Source organism: Elephas maximus, chromosome 22, assembly GCF_024166365.1.
Source record: "Elephas maximus indicus isolate mEleMax1 chromosome 22, mEleMax1 primary haplotype, whole genome shotgun sequence".
NCBI classification, from domain to species: domain Eukaryota; kingdom Metazoa; phylum Chordata; class Mammalia; order Proboscidea; family Elephantidae; genus Elephas; species Elephas maximus.
Window position 1 is genome coordinate 7103100 of NC_064840.1, and position 23075 is coordinate 7126174.

Here is a 23075-nt window from a genome sequence, read left to right on the forward strand (position 1 = left end):
GTGCTGCACTAGGCTACTGTGCACATTTACTCTCATGTCTGTGGGTAAATTTCCAGATGCAGAACTGCTGGGTCAGAGGGCATTTTTCTTCTCTTTTTAGTAGATATCGCTCAACTGCTCTCCATGAAGGCTGTACCAATTTGCACTCCCATTTACAACGAATGAGTGCGAGGCAGTGGTTTTTAACCTCAAAACCCCAGGCAAGGAAGGGCTTTTAAGTAAAATGAAAATCTGGAGTAAACTCCTTATGTGTGAGAGCCTTTCCCACCGCAAAGGGCGAGCTGCAGCAGAGATCCTGGCAGGGCTGGTCAGGAACACAGACTCCTGTTAGGTACCTGCTTGCCAATGATGGAAGGTGCCCTTGGGTTTTCAGATTCTTGCACTCAGGATGTGGGGCTGCATGGCTCCTTCCTGGGGTGTAGGGGGAGAGTGGCCCCCTGGCCCCCTCAGTCAGCTAGTCCGTCACCAAGTACTTAAGGTGCTTTCTGGACCCCAAAGCAGCAGTGATCTTGCCTCCGGGGAGTTGACGTTCAGGGAGAGCCCCGATGTGCACAGGAGGAACCTCAGGCCTGTGACTTGCATTTTACAGACCTGTAAAACCAAAAAATGACTTTGCTGAGTAAGGACATTATTATATGTATTTTCATTTTCCACTTTAAAGTGTACAATTTGGGGGCATTTAGTACATCGCAATGTTGTACAACCATCAGCACTATCTAGTTTCAGAACTTTTCGTTACCGCAGAAAGAAACCCCATTGCCATTGAGTTGGCTCCAACTCAAGGCAATCCCATGTACAACAGAACAAAACGTTGCCCGGTCCCGTGCCATCTTCACAATTGTTGGTATGTGCAAGTCCATTGTTGCAGCTACTGTGTATTTTAAGTGACTTCTAATCTAAGGAGCTTATCTTCCAGCAGTATATTGAACAACATCCTGTTGTGATCCATAGGCTTTTCATTGGGTGATTTTTGAAAGTAGATTGCCAGGCCTTTCTTCCTAGTCTGTCTTAGCCTGGAAGCTCAATTGAAACTTGTCCACCGTGGGTGACCCTGCTGGTGTCTGAAATACAAGTGGCATAGCTTCTAGCATCATAGCGACATGAAAGCTGCGACAGTATGACAAACTGACAGATGTGTGGTGGGATATAAAGAGATTTATTTTAAGGAATTGGCTCATGAGATTATGGTGGTTGGCAAATCCAAGATTTGTAGGGCATGGAAGCCTGACAGGCTGGAAACCCAGGCAGGAGTTGATGCTACAGCCTTGTGTCTGGAATTTGTAGGGCAGGCCGGCAGGCTGGAGACCCAGGTAGGGTCTCTGTGCTGCAGTCTCGTGGCAGAATCCTTCTCCAGGAAACCTCAGTTTTTGCTTTGAAGGCCTTTCAACTGATAGGCTCACCTACATAATCTCTTTTACCTAAAGGTCCACTGGTTGTGGATGTTAACCACATCTACAAAATAGCTTCACAGCAACACCTAGACTAGTGTTTGACCAAACAACTGGGCACCATTGTCTAGGTGACACATAAAATTCACGACCACAGATGATATTAGTTCTAACAAGACTTTGAGGCTGTGGGTTCGTATTGGTTGGGCCTGGAGCCCCTGTGAAGATATGCCCCTCAGAAAGCCCTGCATCAAAGTCAGGGAGCTGGCCCACAGGAACTTGTGGTGGGTTTCCATTTGACTCACCTGCCGTCAAAGCAATGGTATGATGTGATCGCGGAGCTGACATGGTCCTCAGGTGGGTGGCAGCGCAAGCTTCCCATAAAGAAAATTACTACCTTTGAACAGACTCTGAATGGAACTTTTTTTTTAAAACTTAAATTAAGAAAATAATAATAATACAACCCACTGAACACCCCCAAACTAAAAAGAAAAAAAATGTTAACGCTGACCCACAAAAAAACTATGTTCGTCCTGGTATCAGAACCTGGTGGAGTTAGATGGGCAGATCAATGAGGGGATTTTCATTTAGGAACTATCTATATGGGATCAAATTGACAACAGCAACTCAAAAATTTAGATAGGACGCTCAGGGGGCAGTGAGTTTATGCTAATGACAGAGGAACAATTTGGAAAAAGAGGTTGAGAATGGTTGCACAACTGGACGAATGTAACCAATGTCACTCGTTGTACATGTAGGAACTTGAACTGATGTATCTTCTGCTGTGTATGTTTTTAACAGCAATAACAATAAAATAAAATAAAGAGAAATTTTCGTTTAGGCCGGGTTAATGTCACCATCCTCCATCCAGTCCCAGGCGTGACAGAGCTCATGTGGAAGCTGCTTCAGATAAAAGCGAGCTGTGGCTTATTTCCCCTGAGAATTCCCAGCAGTCCCTGGGGATCGCTGGAGAAGGCCCCAGGTGGCTGCGGCGTCAGAGCTGTCTTGCAGAGCTGAGGCTTGTTTGGTACAGTTGACTCCTGAAGAGGCCCTGGATAAAGGCAGGCTGCACTGTTAGGACTGACGCTTAGCCAGATGTGTCAGGGCTGGCAGTGGGTGAGCTCTCTTCCTACCTGGGGTGCACAGAGACAGGAGGTGGCCTCTCTAGGTCTGGGGTGGCACAGCCGACAGTATGATGGTGAGGGGGCCGAGTGACTGACTCTGTTTGGATTTCCTGTCGTCCGGCCCCCATCAGTGCTAAGTCACAGCGTTTATGAAGGGACATGTGTTTTATAATACTTACCGCATCCAGTAGCCAGATGGTCCAAACAACCCATCAGTGGTGCGGTATGTAAATATTTTCCATCATTATCATGGTGCCTCTGTGTTGACATTAACGAGGATGAAGAATTACTCTGAGGCGCTCTCCATTTTCAAGAGTGAGTTGGGCCAGTGGGGCTGGCCCTACCCGGTAGAGGCAGACAGTGGTCTAGGCAAGCTTGGGCCCTTCTTGCTGCCTCCTTCCCAGACCAGAGGCTGTTTCCTCACACAACCACCCCATGGAGAGTTCCCCTCAGAGCTCTTAGCCAAGACTAAATTTGCTTCTCATATGAACCCATATGCTTTCCACCATTGGTGAGGGCTCTGTTTACCCAGCCTGTTTCCCTCTTTGCTCTGCCTACCAAGAAGCACACAGATGAGATTTTTTAGTCATTTGCTTGTAGATTGTCCTCAATTAGGAGTATTGGTATAGGTTTTCTTCTTCCTTTTTGATTTCTTTCTTTTTTTACTCTTCTTGTTTTTTTTGTTTGTCTTCTGTCTTTTTTTTTGGTGGGGGGAACATAGTGAGACTGTGTTGTGAGGTTTTTGGAAGCAGATAGTGTTGGTGGCGCTTGAATAGCAAGAAGCTGTCTACCATGTGTTCAGCATCCGATCCTAGGGTGCAGAATTGATCTTTATTCTTGCCGGAATTATCACCTAGACTGGTAGTTCTAAGGAGTCCCTGAGTGGCGCAAACGGTGAAACGCTCAACTACTAACTGAAAGGTTGGTGGTTTGAGTCCACACACAGACACCTCAGAAGAAAGACCTGGTGATCTCCTGAAAGATCACAGCCATTGAAAACCCTGTGGAACACAGTTCTGCTCTGACACGTAGCGTCACCATAGTTGGAATGGACTTGATGGTAAAGGGTATGATTTTTTTAAGTGGAGTGAGATTAGGCCTAGGCCGAATTCTCCTATCTGACATGTAGTAGCAGTTTGGTGAAACTATTAGTTAGGATAAGTCATGCTAGCTGCTATAACAAACTAATCTCTGTGTATTATCACAATAAAGGTTTTGTTGTCACTCTTGTCATGGTTGAATTCCATGCTCTGCTGGTAGCCTCCATGTGGTGCATCAGGGACCCAGGATCCTTTCATATTGTAGCTCTGCCATCCCCTAGGGCTCCCCTGAAGTCCTCCACTGGATCTGTGCATCCACTGGCTGATGAGAGAAGAGAGAAAGGACATGCAAGATCATGTGGGCGATGTAGGGGGCAGGCTGGGGTGTTCACCCCTGTACTCACAAAACCAGTCCCATAGCCCCACCTTGAGTCAAGGAGGCTAGACATGTAATTTAGGAGGAGCAAATTGGAGCATGCCAGACTCTGCCATGGAGAAATTGTGTCACATGAGCAAACACATTAATGAAGGATGCAGGGTCCCAAAGGGACAGGCATGAGGATCCCAATGTGTTTGCCTCATACACCTTGATGTAAGTCACATGGACTTTGCTCAGTGGTTTCTGCTCAGCACTCCCTTCTCTCAGAGCCACGGGATTGCAGAATGTGTGAGCTGACTATAGAGGCTACTTAGATGTCATCTAGTCCAACCTCTCACTATCCAGATGGGGAGACTCAGGCCCAGAATGGGGAGCTGTCTTACCCATAGTCAGCCAGCAGGAATGTTGGTCTCAACTCCCACCCGTGGTCATGTCACCCCATCTAGCGACCTCTGATGATGTCCCTGCTCTGGGGAGGGTGAGGGGGAGTCAGGTCATCAAGTGACAGATGGAGTTTATCAAACAGCTGTTTGAAACTCAGCTCAAGGCTTGATTTCAGCCTTTATCCCATCAATATTGGGAGTAGAAAACAGTCTCTTCCTAGGACTAATGTAAGCACTAACTTCTCTTAGTGACTTGAACGTGAGAGTGTCAAAGGTGTTCATAAGTCTCATGTTAGAAACAGAAATTTCCCTAAAATCCATTAAAAGAGTGTGACCACTGTGTCAGTTATCTATTGTTGCAAAACAAAGCACCCCCAAACCCAGTGGCATGAAACAACCACCATTTGATTTATTTGCTCACAATGTGTGGCAAATTGGGATAGGGCTGGGTAGGGACAGCTCATCTCTACTCCACTCGTGTCAGCTGGGACAGCTTGGCTAGGGGTAGAGGACTGATTCCAAGATGACCCCACTCCCATGGATGACAAGCTGGCACTGCCTCTTGGCTGTAAAAGCTGAGGCTGTTGGTTAGGGCATTGGCTCCCCTCCATGTAACCTCTCCACATGGCTAGCCTGGGCTTCTCAGAGCCTGGTGATCTCCAGATAGATGGACTTCTTACATAGCGGCTGTGTCCCACATAACACAAAAGCAGAAGCAGCCAGACCTCCTTAAGGCTTAGGTACAAACCTGGCACAGCATTACTTCTATCCCCTTCTACTAGTTAAGACCAGACTAGTTAGATTCAAAGAGCCCTGGTGGCGCAGTGATTAAGTGCTTCGTTGCTAACCGAAAGGTCAACAGTTTGAACCTACCAGCTGCTCCACAGAAGAAAGATATGGCAAGCAGCTCCTGTACAAATGACAGCCTTAGAAACCCTATGGGGCAGTTTTACCCTGCCCTATAGGGTTGATATGAATTGGAGTCAACTCAGTGGCAACAGGTTTGGTTTGGTTTCAGTAAGAGCCAGGCTAGATTCGAAGGGAGAGCACTCCATCAGGGTGTGGCTAATGGCTTGGCTAATGGTGCCACCAGTCTCCTCCACCACAAGCACTCTGAGAAAAGATCTTTGCAGAAGGGGCCAGGTGGACCCGGAGAGGGAGCAAGGGCCTGGCTGCCTCGGTGGATGCCTCTTGGAATGCCCACGTTCTATTGCCCAGCTTCCCGAGACATTTTGTATACGAGCTGTTCCCTCCCTTGGGGGATGCAGCGGTGGCTTCACTCTCTGTTTTGTGTAGCTAATGGTTGTGCCTCTTCTTACATAATCTGTTATTCTGTGCCGCGCCAGGCCCTGGTTACTTGTCAAAAGTTTCTAAAAGCCAGCTGTATCAGCTCCAGGCAACTGGGGGTGCAGCCTCTCCCTGCTAGTATTAGTCACTGTACTTAGCTAATTTTAACTTTTTATCATCCAAATGATATTTTTGTGGGCTTGGGATTTTACATAATGCTACCAACTGCTGCAGGCTAAGAATTTCTCCTTTTTGTTATATGTGTGTGTGTGTGCTGGTTGGTTTTTTCCCCCATGAACTTTTGCACGCTCAAGTAAGCATCGTTCAGTTTCTTTTCCCCTCCGCTGCCCACCCAGCTCTGGGATTTTGTACCTGCACACACAGTTCTTCTGGCTTTGCTTTTGCCATTTACCAGCTGGGAGAAAAAGAGCTCCTAACAGCTTTCTAATGGCTCTGCTAATGCTTCCTTCCTCACTTGAGGTCTCTTCACTTTGAAGGTCTCTGAGGGTTTCCCTGCTGCTTCCAACAGCTGAGGCTTCCAAAAGACAAGCTTAGCTTCAGAGTCAAGCATCTGTTGAGAAAGCAGAGGGCAGAAGCAGAAGGGAGGGGAAGAGGGCCAAGAAATAAGAAGTCAAGGCAATCTCCTGTATGAGTTTCCTGTGGCTGCTGTAACAAATTGTCACAAGCTGGGTAGTTTAAACATGATAGAGATTGACTCTCTCACAGTCTGGAGGCCCCAAGTCCCAATTCAGGGTGTCAGCAGGGCCAAGCTCCTTCTGGAGGCTCTAGGGGAGAGTCTTCCTTGCCTCCTCCAGCTGCTCCGGGATTTCTGGCCCTATCACTCTAATCTCTCGTTCCATCTTCACATGGTCTTCTCTGTCTTGGTCTTCTCTTATAAAGACAGTTTTTATTGGATTCAGGACCCCGCTGGGTTATCCAGGATGATCTCACCTTGACACCCTTAACTTAGTTATATCTGCAAAGACCCATCTTCCAAATAAGGTCCCACTCCCAGGGTCTGGTATGGGCACGTGGACGTGTCCTCTTTTGGGGCCACCATTCACCCACCCGAGGTGTGTTCCCAGATGCAGTCTTTTTGCTTGGGGGGAGTGGTGGGTGCAGAAGATCTCAGCACTGTTTTCTCCCAGCTAGAAGGATGCAGGGTGGTGGGCAGTTGGTGGGAGGGAGACCTCGCCTGTCCTCAGGAGGAGGGCCAGGCGGCACATGGCAAAGATGTGGTCGGGCCAGTATGACTGCCTGTGAGCGCCCGGTGCTAGGACATGGTATCGTGCTGGGGCCTTGCCCAGGGCCTCGTGTGTTCCGCCCTATATCTGTGCACAGCAGGTGCCTCCCCCATTTTACACATGAGGAAGCCAAGGGTCCGATCAGATGGGCGAAGCAGCAGTAGCTCCTATAGCCGCAGCAAACACTGAACACCAACTGCGTCCGGGCATGGGTGCTAAGTACTTGATTTCATAGCGCATCGACGTTTTAACGGAGGTATTGGTTCCACCTGTCTTTTACAGATGAGGAAACTGAGTCCCTGTTATGGATTGAATTGTGTCCCCCCAAAATATGTGTTGTAAATCTTAACCCCTATACATGTGGATAAAGGAGCCCTGGTGGTTCAAATAGTTAAGTGCTCAACAGCTGTCTTGGTCATCCAGTGCTACTGTAATGGAAGTACTGCAAGGGCGTGGCTTTAACAAACATTCTCTCACAGCCTAGGAGGCTAGAAGTCTAAATTCAGGGCGCCAGCTCCAGGGGAAGGCTTTCTTTCTCTGTTGGCTCTGGAGGAAGTCCTTGTCATCGGTCTTCAAGCCCTAGACTAGGAGCTTCTTTGCTTAGGAACCACTTTGGACGCGCTCTGCTCCTGGCACTGCTTTCTTGGTAATGTGAGGTCCCCAGCTCTCTGCTCACTTCCCTTTCTTTTTATCTCTTATAAGACAGAAGGTGGTACAGGCCACACCCCAGGGAAACTCCCTTTACATTGGATCAGGGCTGTGACCTTAGTAAGGGTGTTACAGTCCTACTCTAATCCTCTTCACCTAATCTGACCTTATTAACGGCATGCAGAGGTTAGGATTTACAGCACATAGGAAAATACATCAGATGACAAAATGGTGGGCAATCACATAGTACTGGGAATCATGGCCTAACCAACTTGACACATATTTTGGGGGGACACAATTCAATCCGTGACAATAGCTAAAGGTTGGCGATTCGAACCCACCAGCCACTCTGCTGGAAAAGACCTGACCATCTGCTCTCCTAAAGATTACAGCCAAGAAAACTCTGTGCGGCAGTGCTGCTCTGTCACATGGGTCCCCATCAGTTGAAGGCACCTGACAACAACAACCTACCTGGGGGTATAATCCCATCTGGGAATAGGGTTTTCTTTGTTATGCGAATGAGGCTACATCAGTGTAGAGTGTGTCTTAAGGCAATCGCTTGTCGATGTATAAAAGAAGCAGTTTAGTCATAGAGGAAACCCTGGTGGCAAAGTGGTTAAGACCTACAGCTGCTAACCCAAAACTCGGCAGTTCGAATCTACCAGAAACCCTATGGGGCAGTTCTCCTCTGTCCTATAGGGTCACTATGAGTCGGAATCGACTCGACAGCAACAGGTTAGTCATAAAAGCAAGCAGAAATGGGGGAAGATAGATGCCCTGCAATGCCGAGGAACTGAGGAACAGGTGCTGAGATAAGGCCCTTCTCCCCAGAGCCCTGTCATAGAGCTGGCGCCCTGAATTCAGACTTCTAGCCTCCTAAACTGTGAGCAAATAGATTTCCTTTCGTTAAAGCCACTCACCTGTGGTATTTCTGTTACAGCAGCATGAAGAAACTAAGACAGTCCCTGAGGGGTTAAGCAGCTTGCTCGAGCCCACAGAGCCAGGAAATGGCAGCACCAGATTTCACAGGCCACCTACCCCAAGTGCTCTTCCCTGGCCACTTGGTAATATTACAAGAGAAACCACTCTTCCAGGCTGTGTGGCTCCCTAAGGGCACACCACTAGCATATGTCAGAGGTGGGAGAAGACTGGGGCCTGGCCTGTCCCCTTCTCTCTCATGACATTACCAGACTGCTTCTCAATGAATCTAGAGGCCCAGGCTTCCCTCCCTGCAAGGCTACTTTGAAACAAAGCAGGTGTATATGCAGAGACTGTCCCTGGAGGGATTAACCAGAAAGCAGTATTTGCCTCTAGGGAGAGGAAGTGGGTGCTAGGGAGTAGACACGAGAGGAACTGACTCTTACACTGCATTCTTTTTAACCTTTTGATTTTTGAGAGCTTTGGGAAATGCATACTGATTCTCTTTTCTAAATGAAGTAAAATTACTTTATTAAAAAATTAGGAACTTCTAGGTGTATACCTGGAAACCCTGGTGGTGTAGTGGTTAAGTGCTATGGCTGCTAACCAAAAGGCTGGCAGTTTGAATCCACCAGGTGCTCCTTAGAAACTCTATGGGGCAGTTTTACTCTGTCCTGTGGGGCCGCTGTGAGTCAAAATTGACTCCACGGCATCGGGTATGGCTTTTTTTGGTTTTAGAGAACTGAGAACATGTTTGCACAAAAACTTGTACATGAATGTTCACAGCAGCGTTATCCATAGAGTGGAAACAACCCAAATGCCCATCAACTGATGGATGGATAAAGAAAATGTGGTCTAACCACACAGTGGAATATTATACAGCCCTAAAAAGGAATGAAGTTCTGATGCATGCTACAATGTGGATAACCTAGAAAACATTATGCTGAGTGAAAGAAGCCAGACAGAGTGGACCACATAGTGTATGATTCCATTGACATAAAATGTCCAGAACAGGCAAATCTATAGGGTCAGAATGCAGATAAGTGGTTACCAGGAGCTCAGAGGAGAGGGAATGGGGTGGAGTGACTGCTAGTGGGTATGGGGTTTCTTTTAGGAGTGATAAAAAAATATCTAGAATTAGACAAAGGTGAAATACTAAAAACTACTGGATTGTACACTTTAGAAGGGCAAGTTTTATGGTAGGTTAATTGTGTCTTGAGCCCTGGTGGTGCAACAGTTAGGTATTTGGCCGCTAACTGAAAGGCCGGCAGTTAGAACCCACCCAGCAGCTCTGCAGGAGAAAGACCTAGTGATCTGCTCCCGTGAAGGTTACAGCCAAGAAAACCCTATGGGGCACTTCTGTTCCTTCACGTGACAGTAGCGGACAACCACAATTATTCTCAATAAAACAATCAAGAGTGCACAGATGGGACCCATGGCTGTGTTGCCCCAGCCTGTCCTTGGCCCCTGGATACGGTGCTTGGGCACCACCTACCACTCCTGTCCGTCCCTCTCTACTCATTCTTTAGCCACCTGCTTCCTGTCGCCATGTCAACGGGGATGGAAACAACAGTGTTTAACTTCAGTAGCTCTACCCACTCATTTGGAACTTATCCGTTCAGCCAGGGCCAGCTTGAGACATGTGGACGTCTGGGTAAGCTAGTAGTTTGGCAGTCCATCAGCATGGTATTCTTTAAGCGTTTGTTTGACATTTATTTAGTGGGGATGGGGATAGACTGATATTCTCTTAATAGAAATTATATGGAGAAACAGATCCACTGACTAATTCATTTCACTGACTGAGACAGGCAAGGACCCACGGAATTTCCAGAAGAGTAGCACTGAATTCTCTGTTGTTCTGGTTTCCTAAGGTTTTTTTTTTTTTCTCCCCCTGCAATTTTCCAAATCATTCAAGAGGCATATTGAAGATTTAGATTTCAAACTTAAGGGATAAAATATTTTCTCTTTGCTCCTGGTAAATAGCAGCACACCACGTATTTATTACTTGGTTTCGGAACTCCTGAGGGCTGTGACTACGCTTGTGTGTGGGAAAAAACGTGACACCTCAGAGCAAGGCATTGTGTTTTGTTTGGATTTTTCATTTCCTCTTAAGGGCACTGTCTATTCTGGGAGGGGTGACGGGAAGAAACCCGTGTTAACTGGCACCTCAGTGCTGTTTCCTTTCTGTGATGTTCCAGCCGCCCACTTAGAGGGCTGGTCCTTAGGTAGCTGCTGCCTGTGGACTTGCTCCTTAACCTGGCCCTGCGGTGACTCTTTTTTTAAAACTCTGTCTTAGTCAGGGTTCTCTAGAGAAACAGAACCAGTAAGAGATGTAAGATATATCCCTCTCCCCATTGTTGTTGTCGTTAGGTGCCATCAAGTCTATGCTGACTCATAGCGACCGCATGCGACAGAGTAGAACTGCCCCATAGGGTTTCCTAGGCTGTAATCTCTATGAGAGCAGATTGGCAGGTCTTTCTCCCACGGAGTTGCTGGTGGGTTCAAACTGCCGAACTTTCAGTTAGCAGCCAAACACTTGACAATTGCACTACCAGGGCTCCTTTCTGGCTTGCTCTCTGTATGTTGTTGTTGTTGTTGTTGCAAGGTGCTGTCGAGTTGGTTCTGACTCATAGCAACCCTATGTACAACAGAATGAAACACTGCCAGGTCCTGCGCCATCCTCAGAATTGTTGTTATGGTTGAGCCCATTGCTGCAGCCACTGTGTCAGTCATCTCGATGAGGGTCTTTCTCTTTTGCGCTGATCCTCTTCTTTACTATATATACACAGGGAGAGAGACAGGTTGACAGAGAGAGAGAAAGAGAGGAGACTTGTGGATTTTAAGGCAATGGCCCACATGGGACTTTTTTTTGTCCATTTACCACAGACACATGGGTCTGCATTCCCTTTTTGGACTTTAAATGCTTTATTGTCAGAAAGATAACTCTTCGTGATGAGACTGCACTTTCCCTCCTCACCACCATGAGCCCTGGTGGTGCAATGGTTAACCACTTGCTGCTAGCCAAAAGGTTGGCGGTTCTAACCCAACCAGAGGATCTGTGGGAGAAAGACCTGGTGATCTGCTCCTGTAAAGATTACAGCCTAGGAAACCCTATGGGACAGCTCTACTCTGTCCTATGGGGTCACTGTGAATCGGAGAAGGCATCTAACAACACCTGGAACCTAGTTCTGCTGGTTGTGAGTCCGGTCGGCCTCTCCCCGTGGGAGCCAGGGTGGGTGGGGTCTGGCCCACCACGGGCAGGCACCATGTCCTGGCAAACCCTTAGCCTCTCAGCAGGCTTTCTTCCCTCTAGAGTGGGGAGAGCAGCACTGGCCTGAGCGGCGGTGAGGGCACTGATGTGGCGACAGCCCTGGAACTGTCCCTTCCAGAACAGAGATCTGCCAGGGCATCAAGTCTGAGTGTGGAGGCAGGGGAGCTGTTGCATTGGGTGGAGGGCAGAGACAGGAGGCTAGGAGATCAGGTAGGTGGGTAGGCCCGGTCATGTCTGGGAGGGCCTGGGCTGCCCAGGCCTGGGACTTGAAACTCCATCTGCTTGAGAGCTGACAGTATAAGTGGGTGTGTATATGTGACCGTAGAGAAAGGGGGCAGGTGCAGGACAGAGCGAGCCTCCTCCCTGGAGGCTGCCTGAGGAGTCTGCACAGAACCTCCCCCACCCTCCACCAGGGCTGCGGGAACAAAAGGCCTGAAAGAGCCAGAAGGCCATCGCTGCTCCTTCTAGCCGCACCTCCCATCGAAGCCATTGAGGGGCTCTTCTCGCCAACCAGTTAGGTCCTCTCCATCCTCAGAACCCCACTGCTCTGACCTGCGAATTTTCCCTCATCTCTTGGGCCAGTTGGACCCAGAACTCCTCAAGAATCAGGTTCTCCATCTTTGTCATCTTGTTTTGTACATTGGTCTCTGGCCTCTGGGTATCTGGCACAGGCTGGTCCTCGGATCTCTCACTGCCCAGCCAGAGTGGCCTGTGGAAAAGCTGACTGCCATCCTCAGCACTACCTGGCCTGAGGTGACCCTGCCTGGGCTCTTGGCTTTGGTTGAGAATCCCAGGCTGCCTTCTGCCTGACTCTTCCTGCTTTCTCTGCTTTTTCATCGGGCCTCTGCAACCTCCAACCACCAAAGGGCTAATGCGTGAAAATCCTCTGGTTTGGGACTGCGAGCGCAAGCTGGGCCCCGAAAATAAGAACTTCTGCTCCTGTAAGCCTAGGAGCTGGCTGGGGTCCCTGGACAGGGGGAGCTCCGGGCCCTGCAGGGTGCATGTCACTGTGTTCAATTTCAGGACTTGTTCCATAAGTGCCTTGGGTGAGGTCCCTTGTGAAATGGAGGCAGTCTGGTGTCTCCTGTTGACGCTTCTGGTACATCTGGGTTTGTAGCCTCCGGCGTTGCTCAGGGAGACCCGTGTGAGGGATGAAAGTCAGTGCATCTCACCCCTCTCCCACTGGGTTTCTCCCTACAGGATGCTGGCACCTGCATCCCAGTCCCTGACACCCTCCTGTGGGCCCAGCCAGCCATTCCTCCTTCTCCTGTGGCAGCAGCATCAGTGGAGCTTCCTCAGGTAGATCCAGGTAAGGACCCTTCACCTGAACAACTGCACCCTGGCCTCCCAGGGCTGGGGGCTTTGAGGCCACCTCTGGCATTTGGAGTTTTGGGGTGTGGGATTTTATTGCTGTTTCTTTCTTCCCTTGAAAATCTAACTCTATCTGGTTAATGCAGGGTAGATTGTACCGATCAATGCTCTTTCTTGCAAACATTGACTCCTCTTTACTGAACAGGAAGGACCAATCGTCTGTCTCTGGTCTCAGTAGATTCCAGATACGATGGACACTCCTCAGGCCACCCGTTATTCTCCTGTTTATAGGGCACCTTGGGTGGCCCTTTGCTGTTTGTTCTGGGACTCAACCCTTCCCAGTCCCAGTACAGGAGTTTTGCTTTTGAGGGTGGCAGCTCCTTCCAGGGTTCTGGCTGGGGGCCTTGGGCTCCCTGGACACTCTGGCCTTGGCAGTGGGCAGAGGCTGGGGCAGCCGCTGCACCCTGCTTCTCACAGCTGTGGTTAATAAGACAAAAACCACCGTGTGTCTGTTTTCGTGTCTACCCTCTCTCTTTAGTTAGCTTTGTGCCACCAGGTTGCATACACACAGATGAGAAACTGAGGCTGGGGGCACGGGGTTGCCTGAGGTCATGTAGTGAGTCAGTGGTGGCATCTAGACAAGGAGTAGAACCTCCTAGTGCTCAGGCTGATTCCTGGCCAACGCACCTCACATGCAGCCATCCTCCCGTCTGTCAGTGGAGGCTGGCATGTTGCCGTGGTGCTGAACAGGTTTGAGCAAAACTTCCAGATTAAGACAGATTAGGGAGAAATGCCTGGCAACTGACTTCCAAAATCAGCCAGGGAAAGCCCTATGAGTCACAATGGTCCAATCCACATCCGATCACAGGGGTGGCAGAAGACTGGGCAGCGTTTTGTTCCATTGTATGTGGGGTGGCCATGAGTCGGGGCCGACTCTACAGAGGCTAACAACAGCAACAGAGTGCCTAGGCCAGTGCCCACTGGCCTCCTACTGCAGTCTGAGAGCAGACATCCTGTCCCTCCCAGCCTTCTCTTCTGCTTCTTTTCAGATCCCTGGAGCCTCAGGCTCACATCCTCAAGGCATTTGGTAGGGAGAATAGGTGGTGAAATGAGCGTCCCTTTGCCCTTCCTAGTCTCCATTGACCCCATCTCCCTATAGGAATCTTTGAGCTTTGGGGGAAGGACACTGGACAGTCCATGTAGGGGAGCCAACATGGCGGAACGAGAGGCTGGGAGAGGGAGGAGCATTTGTGTCCAGGCTTGGGTCAAGGCTACGCCATGGGCTTTATCTGTACCCTCTCTACCAAGTCCCACAACAGCTCTGTGCAGTAGCTATCATGGGCCCCTTTTACAGGAGGGGCGGGCACACCAGGGCTCAGAGATGGCAAAGATCTTGCCCAAGGTCACACAGCTAAGTGGTGGATTTGGGATTGGGACCCGAGTCTTTAGACTGGGAAGCACAGGGCATGCTTTTCCAATGTGGCTGCGGCCTCCCTGAGGGGAGGGTGGTTCCAGTGTAGGCTCAGGTCGGCCCCTCCCTGCCCCAGGCCTCCCCTTCCTCATGAGAAACAGGTCCCCGAGCGCCCAGGTCTCCGAGGTTGCCTCCAGTGTGATGAACACTGCCCCCCTCGCTTCCGTTCCCAGGTTGGCACTGGGGCTTGTTTTCTTCTCTAATTGCTCATTCTTTTCAGTTGCAGTGAAAAGGCCTCCAAGTGCTAAGAAGCCAGAGTGCTATGTTGTGTTTTTTTGTTGTTGTTTTTTAAGTCACTTTCAAAAGTGTCTCGGCTGCCAGGCTGGGGGAAGGGGTAGGACTGGCGCAGTAACACTGAGTGCTGACTCTCAGCTCCTCGCAGTTATTTGCATTCTACAGGGCCCCTCTGGCCAGGGCACCCGGCTCCAGCTCGGAGCAGGGGCCTGGTTGGTAGCTCTTCTGCCCCAAATAGGCACCACTGGGGCTCTGACACTGCCTGTACTTACCCCAAAGGGCCCTGTATTCCAGAGGTGGCACAACAGTTAAGCACTCAGCTGCTAACCAAAAGGTTGGCAGTTTGAACTCACCGAGTGGCTGCACAAAAGAAAAACCTGGCGATCTGCTCCCATAAAGATTACAGCCTAGGAAGCCCTATGGGGCAGTTCTGCCCTGTCACATGGGGTCACGATGAGTCAGAATCAACTCAGTGGTACTCAACAACGACAGAGATACAGCCCTGGCAGCCCTTATCTGAAGGTCCTTGCCCATACCTGAAACGCTCTCAGGAATTCCTCTGTTTGATTCTACTTATTCGACAAATCTTTATTGAGTAGTTAATAGGTCCCAGGTACTATTCCAGGTGCCAGGGACACAGCCGTGACCAAAACAGATGGGAGTGCCTTCCCACATGGCGTTTATTCTCTGGCGTTGCCAGAACTTTCCTCACACACTGTCACCTATGTGCTTTGCTTGTACAGTTCCAGCATCTTGAACTTCCCTCTGCTCCCTTCAACCTGTCAGATTGCCGTTTCCCTTCAAAGCCCATTTCAAACACCTGCTTTTTTCTAAAGCTCTTTAAAAGCCTCCACCCGTCCCACATTAGCCTCTTGTTCTTGTGTTGGAGTCCCTGGGTGGTGTAAATGGTTAATACGCCGCTGGCTTCAAACTGAAAAGTTCAAGTCCACCTGAGACACCTCAGTAGAAAGGCCTGGAGGTCTAGTTCCAAAAAATCAGCCGTTAAAAACCCTATGGAGACCAGACTTACTGGTCTGAGAGAGACTGGAGGAACCCCCGAGACTATGGCCACAGGACACCCTGCTAACTTAGAACTGAAGCTGCTTTCAAAGTCCGCCTTTCAGCCAAAGATCAGACAGGTCTATAAAACAAACAATAACACACATGAGGAACGTGCTTCTTAGTTTAAGCAAGTACATGAAACCAAATGGGCAACACCAGTCCAAAAGAAAAGATGAGAAGGAAGAAAGAGACAGGGAACCTGGAGTGGAAGGAGAGAGTGTGCTGACACGTTGTGGAATTGCAACCAATGTCACAAAACAATTTCTGTATAAATTTTTGAATGAGAAACTAATTTACGCTGTAAACTTTCACCTAAAGTACAGTAAAATTAAAACAAAACAAAACCCTGTGGACCCCTGATGACACAGTCCTTAAGCACTCGGCTGCTAACGGTAGGGTTGGCAGTTCGAACCCTCTAACAGCTCTTCAAGAGAAAGATGTGGCAGCCTGGTTCTGTAAAGATTACAGCTTTGGAAACCCTGTGGGGCAGTTCTACGCTGTCCTACAGGGTAGCTACGAGTCAGAATAGACTCGATGGCAATGGGTAGGTAGTAGGTAAAAATCCTATGGAACATAGTCCTGTTCTGGTACATATGGAATCACCATGATTTGGAGTTGACTGGACAGCATCTGGCTTGGAGTCACTGGGTGGGGCAAACAATTAACACGTTTGGCTTCTAACGGAAAGGTTAGAGGCCCGAGTCCACCCAGAGGTGCCTCGGTAGAAAGTCCTGCTGATCCCCTTTCCTAGTAACTGGCTTTCTCTTTGTTGCCCCAGCAAACTGCCTGCACTGCTGCTAGAACCCTTGGCACACGTTACCTGAAAATATCTGGGTACATAGGTGTCTGTTTCTGCCATCATCCTGGGAACCCTTTGATGAGAGTGACTTGCCTTTGTGCTGCCACCCTTCTCCCCCAAATTCAGGAGTGCGGAGGTGGTACTGCCTGACCCAGGTCATCCCCACTCCCCAGCTTTCCTAAACACCCACCTGGACCCGGAGAATGGCAGCCCCCATGGGCACAGTCAGTGCCGCCCCTGCCTGCCTCGGAGCTCCTCCTGAGTCTGTGGCTGCAGGGCCTGGAGACCCCTGTGCACAGGGGAGCAAAGGTGAGGAGGGGACGGGGATGGTGAGGCAGCCCCTCCTGAGGGCAGGGCAGGCATCTGGGAATGTGAAATCTCTCCTCTTCTTCTCCCTCCTCCCCCTCCTCTTCTTCCTCCTCATCCCTTCCACTGGGGGCTGAGGAAGGAAAGGGCTCAAGGAGCAAGGTTTATTTTTAAAGAAGCCCCTTGCTCCCTTCCTGAAGATGGGGGTGAGGCAGGAGGAGGCCTGGCTCCCCTCACCGTTGGGCTGTTTTCTGTATCTGTTGGCCCAGAGGCCAGGATGGTGAAGGAGTGGCTGTCTCTCACCAAGGGGTGCCCAGTTGGGGAGAGCAAAGTTGAAGACTGTGGCCACTCTGAGCAAGCCACAGGGCTCTTCATATTTGCTGTTAGTCTCAGTGTCCTCCTTGGGTGGAGGCCCCCTTGGGCCCAAAAGCCTGGAGGCTCTTACAGTCACTTCCTTCCTGATTCTTCCCTCCCTGGATGTGGAGCCCCTTTGAGGGGCCGCAGCGTAAGCAGCGGCGGGTGCTTCCTGCCATTGTCTGTGACAGGCCTTGCTAAGGTCACATCTCCTAGGGAGGAAGAGCACTAATGACAGTGGCAGGACCTCAGACCACAATAGCAACTGACACATACTTTCCGCCCACCCCACGCTGGCCTCTCTGCCTTCCTGCGTGCGAAAAGAAGGGGCCCTCTCTCCAGCACCTACGGAAGCTTCACCTGCTGGTCTTGGCTTCCTTCTCCCCTCCTCTCCAGCTCCACCCCTGATGAAGGTTGGCCTTCCCACTTGCTCCCTGGTGGTTTAGGTCTGTGATAACTGGTGTATTAAAGGCTGCAGCCAGCCAGCAAGAGGAGGGTGGGCGGAGGGGCTGGAGCATGCAGCAAGGACGGTGAGGGTGAGCTGGCCTCAGTGTCTGCTGTCCCCACGGTGACTGAGGAGAGCCGGTGAGAGCAATGTATGACCCAGTATCATCTCGTCCCCTCCTGCCTTCTCTGTCTTCATTTTGTTTGTTGAGGTGATACTGTGGCATGTGTGTGTACATACACATATGTGTGTGCACACATGTGCACACACACACACATACACGTGCAACATGCATGCACTCAAATGTGCACGCACACATTGCTCAGGCCTTGGGGCAGGATGTGCAGAGGGCTGCAGCTGGCCGGACTCCCCACTTCTTCCCTGTGCCGATGCCCTGCTGAAGTTCCGGCCCTTTCCATCCCCGCAGTCTTCCTGCCCTCAACACTGTCCAGGTACCCACGCCCTGGGTTTGGCCTGTGTGCTTAGGTGGAGCACGTCTTCCTAGGAATGCAATTTGTTTTGTCCAGTGCCTTCTCTGTGTGGACTGAGATGCTCTCTGGTTCTTTGCTCTGCTAATGTGGTGTGTTACATTGACTGATTTTCTAATGTTAAGCCACCCTTGCATTCCTGGGGTAAATCCCATGAGATCATAGCACATAATCCTCTTAATATGGTTTTGGATTTATTTGCTAGTATTTTGTTGAGGTTTTTTTCATCTGTATTCATAAGGGAAATAGGTCTATAGTTTTCTTGTGTTGTCTCTGGCTTTGGTGTCAGAATAATGCTCGACTCATAGAATGAGCCAGGAAGTGTTCCCTCGTCTTCTATTTTTTGGAAAAGTTTAAGAAGAATGTAGGTTGTTTCTGTAAGTGTTGATTAGAATTCCCTAGTGAAGCCCTCTGGTCCAGGACTTCATTTCTTTGGAGGTTTTAATCACTGACTTATTCTCTTCACTTGTTAGGGGGCTGTTGCGATCTTCTATTTCTTCTTGAGTTGATGTAGGTAGTTTACGTGTTTCCAGGAATTTATCCGTTTCCTCTAAATTATCTAATTTGCTGGCGTCTGATGGCTCATGGTATTCTCTTAGGATTTTTTTTCCCGTAGAGTTGGATGTACCGTCCCCACCTTCTGATTTTAGATGTTTGCGTCTTGTCCAAGAACCCCATTTTCAAGCAGGAGGCAGAGCTGCGGTCCTCGGGTCCCCGTCCCTGCCTCTGCTCTCACGCACTGTGGAGGTTCACACCAGCTCGCGGGGCTTTCCGGGGTGGTACACACATGCTCAGCTGTGTACCCTGGGTGGGCGGGGCGGTGGCAGGGCGGTGCAAGACCGTGTGAGGCCCAGCTCTGTCATGTGATCTCGTCACTACAAGCCCCCTCTCGCCACTTTCCTGCTCCCTTTTCCTCCCTTCTTTGCCCTCCCCAGTTCTGATAAAGAGCCCACTGCTTCAGGATATTCCTGTCTGTTCCCCTGATGGTGTGCGGGGAACCAAGGGAGCCTGCTGTAGGCTACCCAGTTGTGGCCAGGCGGCCCCTCGAAGCACTTGCTTAGAGCTGACCCCTTGGACCCCACCTCCAGGGGCAGCAGCAGGAGTTTCTGCATCTGTGTCCTCCATGTCATCTCCCTGCTTGGTTCCTTCACAGCCTTCCTGAAGACAGTCACCTCTGCTCCTGAAGGTGGTGTCCAGAGCTTGGGCGACTTGGAGGGGTGCCTGAGATGATGCCATTCAAGCTGGAGGGTGGGATAGCTCAAGACCGTTCGTTTTAGCAGCCTGGTCTACCCCACAGAGGACCGAAGTCTATTCATGCAGCAAATATTTATTGTGAAGTCAGGAAAGGCTTCTGGAACCAAGGCCTGGGATTAGGGAAGTGCAATGCAAAGGGGGGTGTTTGAGGGTACGCCTGTCCAAGCCAAGTCTGCCTGGCCTCAGTCTCTCACATACAGAGGGATGGCACATGCCCTCTGGCTCCAAGAGTCCTGTGTGGCCACGAGGCAGGGACAGGACCAGCGCAGAGAAGTGGAGAGCCAAAGGATGCCCAGTGCGGTGACCACGGGACTGTGTTTCCTGCCCCCACTGCCCCCAGGAGCAGACCACTGGCTCCTCAGGCAAAACAGACCCCCTTACTGTGTCTCCCCAGCACCCTAAGCCTGCCACCTCTGGTTTGGCACGTTGCTTTTGTTTTGTTTCTAACAACTGCACCAAAATGTAATTTACATACTATTCTCTTAAATGTGTGCGGTTACGTAGATACTAGTGTACTGAGTTATGATAGTAGTGTATTTAGTTCACCACTATCAATTTTATAACATTTTCCTCACCCCAAAGAAGCCCCACCCCTTAGCCATCACTCCCCAGTTCTCCTCTTCCCCACAGCCCCTGGCAACCACAAATCTGCTTTTCATCCCTATGGATTTGCCTATTCTGGACATTTCATAGAAATGGGATCATACAATATTTGCCTTTTTGCGACTGGCTTCTTTCACTCAACATAGTATTTTAGAGGTTCATCCATGTCGTAGCATGTTTCAGAACTTTGTCCTTTTTCACAGCTGAATAATATTCCATTGTGTGGATGTTGTTGCTGTTAGGTGCCAGGGAGCAAGTTGCAACTCATAGTGACCCTGTGTACAACAGAAGGAAACACTGCTTGGTCCTGTACCATCCTCGCAATTCTTGTTATGCTTGAGTCCATTGTCGCAGCCACTATGTCAGTCCACCTCATTGAGGGTCTTCCTCACCATCCTTGCTTCCAAGAAGCATTCTGGTTGTACTTCTTCCAAGACAAATTTGTTCAGTCTTTTGGCAGCCCATGGTATAGTCAATATTCTTTGCCAATACCACAATTAATTCAAAGGCATCAGTTCTACATTTTGCTTATCCATTCATCATTTGATGGACACTTGGGTTGTTTCTACCTTTTGGCTCTTGTGAACAGTGCTGCTGTGAACACTGGTATATCTGTTTGAGTTACTGCTTTCAAGCCTTTTGGGCCTGTACCCAGGAGTGGAATTTCTGGGTCACGTCGTAACTCTGAGGAACAGCCAGACTCTTCTAAAGCTGCTGCACCATCTTTCATTGCACTTTTTAAAAAAATTGTTTTAAAAATATATAAAACACAACATTTGCCAATTCAAGATTTTTCACATGTACTATTCAGCAACACCAATGGCATCAGTCATGTTCGTTGCACATTTTTTATAATAATCTGTGTGGACAATTGTATAGGAGAGTGATTAATGCAGGCTCCAGAACCAAACTGCTTGGGTTCAGATCCTGGCAGAGAGAGACCTTGGGCAGACTCCTTCCCCTCTCTGTGCCTCAGTGCCCTCATCTGTAAAATGCGAACAATGTCAGTACCTGCCTTGCGTTGTCTGAGGATTGAATGAGTGACTGTGTGTGAAGTGCTTTGTAAGGGCTTCGTATGAGTCACTGTTGTTATTATTCCCAAAGGCCACGGGTGCTGGGCACACAGTAGGTGCTCTGTCAGTGGGCTTTTAAATGGGTGCAGACGGCTGCCTGGTTTCCCTGAGAAAGCCTCCCTCTCTCAGTGCCTCCAATTCTTCTGATCCTGGGAAGAAGTCTCTTAGGCCTCTCAGCAGTCTGTAACACCTGATAATCTCTTTCTCCACTGGAGGGGCTGCCTGAGGGTAGCCCGCAGCTGTAGGGATATGAGAGGGGGTGGGCGTTGGGGCACCTCCAGCTTTGAGAGTCTAAACCCAGGAGCACCAGGTGTAGGTGCACCTGGGTAATTAATATGTGGTGCTGGGGAGGCAGCCCCAGACCTCAGTGTGCGCCCTCCTCCTCCTCCTCCTCCTCCTCCGCACCGGCTCTGCTCTGAAATCAGTCACTTGGAAGGAGACGTCATCCCTGCCAGGAGACATCAATTGGAAAATTTTCTGGGAAGCTCAGCACTGCAGATGTGGCCCAGAGTCTCCAGTGCCTTGTAGCCCCAAGCACAGAGATGGGCCCTCCCCCGCCTTGGGAGGGGGAGTTATTCCACCTGTCCCGCTGTAGGAGCCCTGGCCAAGGGGCAGCTTCCCAGCCCAGAGGCACAGGGTGTCCTTGAGGGACAGGAAGGCTGGCAGCCTTCAGAGCGTGCTCAAATAACTCTTCTGCTACCAGCGCCCTAAGGAGTCCTGGTATGGCCTTCCATGCTTAAAAAAAAAATGACAGCTCTCGGTGAGCCAGCAGGAGAGAATCGTCCATCTTCTCATCCAGCAGATGTTTATTGTTCTGGGTAGTGGCAACAGCAAGGAAGAGGCACCCCCACTGGGACAGGGAGACAGACACATCTTAGCCTCGCAGTGCACTAATGGAGAGAGCCTTCCAGTTGGGCTTTAAAAGACACAGCGGACTTTACCAGGAGAGAAGAGGGAAGGGCAGAGGGAGCAGCATGAGCGGAGGCCTTCAATATTCAAAGTGCATGACATATTTGGGGATGGCAAGAGGCCCCAGGTTGCTAAAGAGTGCAGTCACAGGGTGGTGAGGTCTGGAACGGGCTGGAAAGAGGTCTGCTCCCTGAGGTTGGTGACGGAGTACATGGGATCCAGAAAACTCACTCCTTGTCCTTGGGGCTGTACCTGTGATGTCACGGGGTGTTCTCAGACCCGTCACTGTGCCCAGCAGGGAGGAACTTTGTCTTGGCCATTTGTAGCACCTCACACTGCCTTGCCTCCTACGATGGGGCCTCCGCCCCCCTCCTCAGTTTCTGTCAGACTCCCACACCCTCCTTTCCTGAGCCGTGGCCTATTCCAGCTTCTCCAGGACTCAGAGCATCTCTCAGGGCCGGCAGAACAGCCCTCCTCCCTGAGGGAATGAGGTGCATTTGTGGAGTGGCCACAGAGCACCAGATGCCCCCTTGGCACCCCACACACAGGGTTCTCATCACCCTGACTGTGCTGCAAGCAGACGCTGATGTCCCCATTTTACAGATGGAGACGTGGAGCCCTGGGCAAGCTGAGCCCCTTGCTCCCTACCGTGCCACCAGCTCACGACAGCAGATGCTGGGTTTCAAACTGCTCCGTCCTGGCTTTCCAAGCTACTTCATTTCCCGCCTAGAACTCCTTGGGGTGTCTGTTGGCTGTACTCCCCGGTGGACGCCCCTCGTCTTCCCCACCAGCCACATGGTCTTTGTGTCCTCCTCCCCAGCTGAAGGCCGGAAGTTGCTGGGTTAACAGGAAACGGCACACTCCTCTCCATGGCCTGCCCAGCACCCGCGTCCAAGTGCGAGGGTGCAAGACAGGAAGGCGTCCCCCTCTCTGACCTTGGGTGGCAGGCGACCTGCTTTTCAGGAGCACGTGCGGGAAGCAGGCAGAGCTCCAGCCCCCCTTTCTTCTCCTTTCTTCCTTGGAGCCAGCCTGTGCGGTCTGCTCTGATTAGTGTGCTGACGTCAGGAGCCGGGTCACCTTTGGT

The 23075-nt window shown here is 50.2% G+C and overlaps 1 protein-coding gene across 11 annotated transcripts in view; it reads left to right on the plus strand.

The window, feature by feature from the left end:
- PITPNM2 (phosphatidylinositol transfer protein membrane associated 2) overlaps window positions 1-23075 on the plus strand; it is a 144417-nt gene that overhangs the window by 24969 nt on the left and 96373 nt on the right. For 9 of the 11 annotated variants that reach the window (XM_049865254.1, XM_049865264.1, XM_049865263.1 and 6 more), the window contains exon 2: window positions 12883-12991. The gene's annotated coding sequence lies outside the window, so the exon portion shown is untranslated. Of the gene's footprint in view, window positions 1-9049; window positions 10066-11305; window positions 12782-12882; window positions 12992-23075 lie in introns of those variants that run through there. The other 2 variants (XM_049865258.1, XM_049865257.1) reach the window with 2 other exon arrangements.